General features: G+C 43.6%; 1 protein-coding gene and 1 long non-coding RNA gene across 2 annotated transcripts in view; one reads left to right on the forward strand and one right to left on the reverse strand.

The window, feature by feature from the left end:
- Positions 1-1,730: 1,730 nt before the first annotated feature.
- LOC143110382 (uncharacterized) lies at positions 1,731-3,868 on the reverse strand. Its single transcript, XR_012984136.1, has 4 exons — positions 3,766-3,868; positions 3,185-3,242; positions 3,015-3,054; positions 1,731-1,996 (listed from the first exon to the last, which is right to left on the reverse strand). It is a non-coding gene; the product is annotated as an uncharacterized LOC143110382 (long non-coding RNA).
- Positions 3,869-7,500: 3,632 nt separating this feature from the next.
- The window catches only part of tagapb (T cell activation RhoGTPase activating protein b), an 8,734-nt gene continuing 8,247 nt past the window's right edge, over positions 7,501-7,987 (forward strand). Inside the window, exon 1 of the mRNA XM_076272166.1 lies at positions 7,501-7,665. The gene's annotated coding sequence lies outside the window, so the exon portion shown is untranslated. The remainder of the gene's footprint in view (positions 7,666-7,987) is intronic.

Raw genomic sequence — 7,987 nt, forward strand, 5'->3', positions numbered from 1 at the left:
TGGTCTATGTAGGCCTAGCCCAGCCCTGAGGCCTAGGTTGGCCTGTAGCCAACTTATCCTCTCTTCCGCTACATCCTTAGTCCAAGTCTAGAAAATCTGATCTGACAAACATTGCAGTTTAGTTACTTTTAAATGCTTTAAACAAAGAACAAAAATGGCGCCAAGAACAATCCCACTATTGGTTCTCCAGTTGGCATCAGACACACCTACTCACACCCACTTCACACCTATGAATTCTTATCAGAATAGCATGAGGAGAGATATCTTATATATCAGAAATATCACTTATAGAATGTTCCAAACATTCTCACAATCACATCATTACAATCTTTGTAATGAGACTATTAAAATGATACCAGACATGAATACATTTACATTTCATGATACATGGATACATTATATCAAGGTAGCATCCTTTGTCTTGTGTAAGTGATAGGCCTTAAACCAGCACATTAGCATTCCATTGGGGGAGGGGATGGGGTCTTTGTTTAAAACCATGAAGGGTTACATGGCTAACTAAAAGTAGTCTTGAAGTTAAATTATTATAAATTTAACCATACATTTATTGCTATCAACACACACACACACACACACACACACACACACACACACACACACACACACACACACACACACACACACACACACACACACACACACACACACACACACACACACACACACACACCTTTATTTGATGGGTTCTTCAGGAAGCGAAGCGGAGTCTCTGTATCTGACATTTTATCTTTCTCTTTCCTTTGCTGCACTGTCATTTCACACCTTTCTTCTCATCTTCTCATTTGTATCACACCTCACTTTCACTCTCCACCCCAATCTCTGTTTCTCATTCTATCCCTCTCTCTTTTCTGTCCTCTCACTTCATTTTTGTGTTCTTTTCATCTCATCGCCTGTCTATGCTCTGTCTTTCCTGTCTATCATATTTCTTCATCTCTACGATCTTCGCTTGCCCCACCCCCCTCCCCTCCCTCTCTGTCTAGTCTCTCAACGGTTGACCGATGGGTATTCACCTAGGAGTTACAGATCGAGGAGAGAAGTTAGGGTGTTCCCGCGGCTAAAGAGGAAGTGGCCACAGACACAGAGACACAGACACAGACACAGACACGCACACAGACACAGACACAGACACACACACATACACACACACACACTCTCTCTCTCTCTCTCTCTCTCTTTCTCTCACACACACACATCCCTTTTTTTCTCACTTTTAATAGAGAGGGCAATCCCACTGGCAAACCCCTCTTTCATCTCGGGTAAAATAGTCCATATGCACCTGTGGCAGACAGTTTTCAACTGATTGTGAACCAGAGACTACCATTCTGACTAATTGCGTAACCCCAGGACCACCACTGAATTAAAAAACTGATTCCCACATTGCAACTACACTACTGAATCCATGGTCAGGGACCACCAGCAATGTCCTCACGGACCACAAGTGGGCCGCAGACCACTGGTTGAAAACCCCTGCTACAACAGACATGTTTGTGGCACCACTGTGCCCATGGTGGTCATACTCACAGATCTGGCTAAAACCCACTCTCATGCGCTGGGCTTTCCTCGTTTGAATCAGCTGGTTGTCTGAGTGCGCAGACAACACGGACGAGACAGACAGAAGCTTAGAAAGACTCTCAGTTCGGGAAGAGATATTTATAGGTGTAGATCACATTATAGGTCAATCATTTTCATAGACCGATAATTATCTGCGTTTTCAAAAATATTCAAAAATCATACCCTTTTATTGAGCATTACAGGGACTATCAAAACAAACTGCATTTGGGCTGCTTTGTAAGTAAAAATAAATCTAAACATCAGTTTTATATTACCTGATTGCAGACACACACAGGAAAGGTGTTATATTCCTTGTACTTTAGGAAGGGGATATCCGACAGTGGCGATCAACATAGAGCAACATAATACGAAAAACAACAATACACAATTTGCTGGCGGCATCACCTGGGGCCTTTCACCGCACAACCTAACCAAAGAGCCCAAACAGAAAAAAACGCACATCACCAACAGAGCAGCCTTCGTGCATAACACTTTTTACATGTTATTGGTAACACTTTACTTGACAGTATCGACATAAGAGTGACATGACACTGTCATGAACATATGACACTGTCATGACACATGAACCCTAACCCTAATCCTAACCTCTAACTCTAATCCAAACCCTAACCCTAACTCTAACCCTAACCCTATACTAACCCTAACTTGTTATGGCAAAAACTAAATGTCATTTGATAACAGAAGCGTTATGTCATAAACGTTTATGACTTGTTTATGACACACTCATGACAGTGTCATGTCACTCATATGTCGATACTGTCAAGTACAGTGTGACCAAAATATTACTGAAAAAACATATTGACACAATTTCTGAGCACATTTCTTAACACATTTGATTCAGCTAAGCCATGTATACATTTAAGAAGGAATTGCAATTCACTATTTGTGAACAGTGGTGAAGAGTACAGCATGTCAATGCTAAGTTTGTGTAGCTGTCTATTTAACACACCCAGGTGTCTATCTAACACACCCAGGTGTCTATCTAACATACCCAGGTGTCTATCTAACACAACCAGGTGTCTATCTAATATATCCAGGTGTCTATATAACACACCCAGGTGTCTATCTAACACACCTATGATGTCCTGTGTGTTCTCTGGAAACAGCAAACAGTGTAGTAAGAGTCTTAGAAGTCTTTACGTGGCCATCACATGAGAGATGATGACTTCTCCTCTGGAAACAGATTGCGTCTTTGTAGAGTTTACAAAACACATTCTGGACTTACTCACACTTGAGAAACATGCACATCACAGCACAGTATACATGGATGCACACACACACACACACATATATACATACACACACACACACACACACACACACACACACACACACACACGCGCACACACACAGACACACACACACACACATTAACATTCACCAGTGTGTGCAACCATAATACTAGTCATAATAAAAAATGTCACCTTTCGGCTTCGACTGTCACATGGGAGAGGATGGGATTCTCTGAAATAGCAACACATTCTGGACTTACTCACACTTGATAAACATGTACAGCACGTATACATGGAAGCATCAATGCACCCCCCCCCCTCCCATACACACACACACTCTCACACACACAAAAATGTTTCACCTTTTGGCTTCAACTGGGAGAGGATGGGATTCTCGGAAATAGCAATACTTCTTCCTACCTAGAAACATAAACACACATTGCTAAGCTCTCTCTCTCTCTCTCTCTCTCTCTCTCTCTCTCTCTCTCACACACACACACACACACACACACACACACACACACACACACACACACACACGTTAATAAGTCTCATAATTTCACTTCATCAGAGACAGATCTCAGACACAAAGAAATGCAACATACACACACACACACACACACACACACACATTCACATTTACACATTCACATTTTGTGTGCAACCATAATACTAGTCATAATAAAAAAAAATGTTTGAACAGCTTTGACTGTCACATGGGAGGATGGGATTCTCTGAAATAGCAATACCTCTTCCTACCTAGAAACACACACACACTCACACACACACACACACACACACACTCACACACACACACACACACACACACACACACACACACTCACACACACACACACACACACACACACACACACACACACTCACACACACACACACACACACACACACACACACACACACACACACACACACACACACTTACTATGTAGACACACACCAGTAAGCATGTGAGGCCACATCATGTGAGCGCGGCGGGGAGAAGAATCTAGGCCAGGCCAACAGAGCAGCACTTCCTCTTTTGAAGGTCTCAGACAGGAAACGCATCACAGGGCTAGCGGCTGCCAACCAGTCAGACGAAAACGTTCCATGACTCTGACATGTACGAACACACATGAATCTGTGTGCCACCTTTCTGGAGGTTTGTCTGTATGTGTGAGGTTTGAGACGTGAGGTGTTTACCGTCACTGTGTGCACCTGCGTCTGATTACATCACACCACAAAAATAAGGGAGAAACAAATAAGATCTAATCAGAAGACACAGTTAGTGATCTAACAGTTGATTTATTCTTGTGATAAGTGTCAAGTCAATGACCGTGTTGATTTTATGGTGAAGTGCTGAAGTAGCTTGGAAACATGCAAATAAAATGGTTGATAAATTAAGGTTCACTTTGAGTCTGTAAGTGCAAATGGTCTAATATCGACTCATAACTGACACTAATATGAAACTTGTGGTTGGTCCTGGCTTGTGTATATATGTGTGTGTGTGTGTGCGTGTGTTTGTGTGTGTGTGTGTGTGTGTGTGTGACAGGTCAAGTGCGAGCTACCGCTTAAAACATCGCCTGAGTCTTGCGGAGCTTTGGCTCTGCCCTTGCGAAGATGATGATGATGAGGACGAGGATGAAGAGCCCATGGACTTGGACCTCAAAACTTCCCTGGTGCTCGCATGGCCACTGGCGTTCTGTGTGGTGACCTTTTGGTGAGTTGGAATGCCCAGACACACTCACCTGCGCACACAAACACACACTATCACACACACACACACACACACACACACACACACACATGCACACACACACACACACATATATACACATATACCGGGAAACACATTCAACCAAACACAAACATTTTCATGTCTGATTAGTCATGCCCTAATTAGACATGCCCTAGACCCCTAATTCATCACTGTGTGAAATCCTAACCTTTCAAAGACACACACACACACAAACCCCCAGATACGCACCGAAGGGGCTTGCCCTCTCTCTCACACTCTCCCACCCAGACAGACACACTGGATTCAGACATAAACACACCGATTCACACTCTCTCCTACACACACATGCACACCCACCCACGCATGCTCACAACCTCCAAACAAATGGCTTCAGTCACTCTGGCAGTTCCCCTAAACGGAGTCATTGTAATTCAACGGCAAAATAATCGTGAGGAAATCCACAGCTCAACGGTCTCGAATCACATGCACTCTGCGTTTCACCCGTGTGAAATCCCGACCTCCGCTTGATAAACACTTCATCTGCTATCCTCAAACACCCCCCAAGGACCTCCCTCATTTACTGCTCCGTCACTCGGAAAAGCCAATCCACAACCGCAGCCAAGCCGGCAGATGAGGAAGTGGGAGACACATTTCCACCATCACAAAACCTATCGCAGCAGGGAGAGTGAAACTGCACTGTTTTGGGCCTTGGGTCATGTGCAGCTTGGGCAACCGCCGGGGATTTCTGACCAACCCAGGGCTCTGTCAGTAAAGAGGCTGATTAGGAGAAACAGAAATGGCTTTCATTCTTTCACAACTGCCTGAAATGTGCACGGTCATTCATGTAAACAAACCAAGAGAGCTTACGATAACAGGCCAGTGTCAGCGTGAGAGGACAACTCTTGGACATGAGTGTAAAAATCTTTACCGTCGATGGTTCTTTCTGAATAATGGTAAATGGCTGCATTTGTATAGCGCTTCTTTTTCCTAAGCGCTTTACAAATTTGTGCCTCTCATTCACCCATTCACAAACCCACTAATGCGCCGATGGCGGAGGCTTTTACGCAAGGCCCCAACCAGCACATCGGGCAATCAAGCACTTTTTTGGGGTTTCGGTATCTTTTCTCTGGAAAGACGTGATTAGAGAATAGACTGCTGAAATATAGAGCACAGCTCACGCAGATCAAAGACTAGGTGCATCTGGCATTTCTTCAGTAACTTGGCTACCAGTCTATGAACACTTACGAATTCTTAAAGGTGCAGTCAGGGATTGCACAGAAAATCGCATTTGTTTATGTTTATGTTTATGTTTATATTTAAATTTATTAGCACAAGTTTTTGTGTAAAAAAAAAACATACTTTATATTTTAACCAAGGACCAAACGAAACGGGTTTCATATTTGTTTGGTGAACAGGCTGCCCCTACTTTATTTATTTCCAGTTTTTGGAACCTGGGCTATCTACAGAGACCGGCTTTCTTTAAAGTGTATTCACGGAATGGGCAGCTTGTTATTATTGGAGGAGGTGAACAAAACATCTGACTGAATGGCCCCAGAGTCAGATTTCCTTGAGATGTAAACAGAATGCCTCATCATTATTGTTTGGATGAGTGGCCTTGACAAGTTCCCAATTGGATTTCTAGGATACATGAACAGGATGTGAGAGAGAGAGAGAGAGAGAGAGATAGAGAGAGAGAGAAAGAGAGAGAGAGAGAGAGCTCCTCCAGCTGCCTTGTTGGCTTTGATGCTGGTGAGAGATGGTATCAGAGGCTGGGCATTAACGCAGAGGAAGTGGAGGTGTCTTTGGTAACCTTTATGTAAAGGTCACTTATAAAGAGACATATAGGGCATTTGAGGCAATGGCATTTGAGGCAATGGCATTCACCCACTGATAAGCCTTCACATGAACTTAAGGTGTCAAAACTCACTCATATACTGTGACATACATACATATACGCGTGCGCAAATACACACACATACACACTATCTATCCGTATGTATGAACATCTGCAGAAACCCCAAATGATAAGACCTGCACCTGCACAGTAGCCTGGGAATACCCATATAAGCTTTCGGCAAATTTGGGATTTGCTCTGTAGGTCCGTCTAGCCAAGAAGCCATTGAAGCCGATTTCCAATGTCCCTAAAACACGGGCACGCAAATGCAATCGCTAATCCGGCAAGAACGTGTATTTCTTTGGAATTAAGTAAACAACCTTTATTTACAAGATTGCCACACTTCTGAAATGATTTGGTAAGAGTTTAATGCACCAATTGAAGTCTAATTCCACTGCTAGTTAAGCCCCTTGCTGGAAGTCGTAAGTCAATGAGCCTTTTCCAGACCCACTCTCAATTGATAAAGGTCTGGTGTCAACGAGGTTACCTGCACAGAGCTTTTATTTAACTCTCATATAAATGCATTGACAGGTCCCTCACAAACACACACACACACACACACAGAGACACACACAGACACATAGACACTCTCTCTCTCTCTCTCTCACACACACACACACACACACACACACACACTGACACACACAGGTTTTGACCTAATCACATTCGACCCTCCCTTTTACACAGTGACACTCCTACTCTCCTACACACCAGTGTCGTCCTTCGTTGCGTCTCACCTTCGGTCACCTCACAGACAGGTGCAAACTGAAATACAAGCTCACATAATGATTACTGTCCCAGGATGCAAAGCCCCAGACAGACGCAGCATCAGCGTAACAAAGTTTCCACTCACTCACACACACACACACACACACACACACACACACACACACACACACACACACACACACACACATACAGACACACTGCAGCATAGCCCTGCCCTGCTGGCCTGAAAAAAGAGGAAGTCAAGGTGTCACACTGACGCTACTTCCTTTCCCCATGACTGGGGGCCGCCGAACTTTCCAAAGTGCGCTCTCGCTCGAGACAAGACACCGCACAGAGCCGCCTCCCTCTCAGAGTGAGTTCTGCGTTTCTCGCGTTCACTACTGTTCCGTCGTGTGGATTTTTACGCCTTTGTGACTCACGCCATGCCGTTGTTTTGCCTGCAGCTCGCCTGAGGTGAAAGACCGCTGGGTAGAGACCTTACACAGGTAAGGCTACAAGAGCTTTTCATCAATTTGTTTATTTATCATAGTATTATTTATTTATTTATTTATTTATTTTAAAAAAGCGCATTTGAAGTTAAGCTGAGAGAGGGTTCTTGCTGTGACATGACATGACAAGAGACATTTTGAAGAGCACCTTTTGATATTACACTTAATTATTGATATCACCTGGGGTTGAGTGTTGTGATGTGCTTTGAGGGATTTTTTTTATTGTATTGTATTTCTTTTTCATGTTTTGGATGGTAGTCTATTGTTTGATACACTTGTGTAGGAGTTGTGAGAGGCATGGAACTGTTGGTCTCTCAAA

This window comes from Alosa pseudoharengus, unplaced genomic scaffold, assembly GCF_046254945.1.
Source record: "Alosa pseudoharengus isolate Yale_2024_CS ecotype anadromous, Long Island Sound unplaced genomic scaffold, YU_APseudo_1.1 YU_APseudo_1.1_scf_7, whole genome shotgun sequence".
NCBI classification, from domain to species: Eukaryota; Metazoa; Chordata; class Actinopteri; order Clupeiformes; family Clupeidae; genus Alosa; species Alosa pseudoharengus.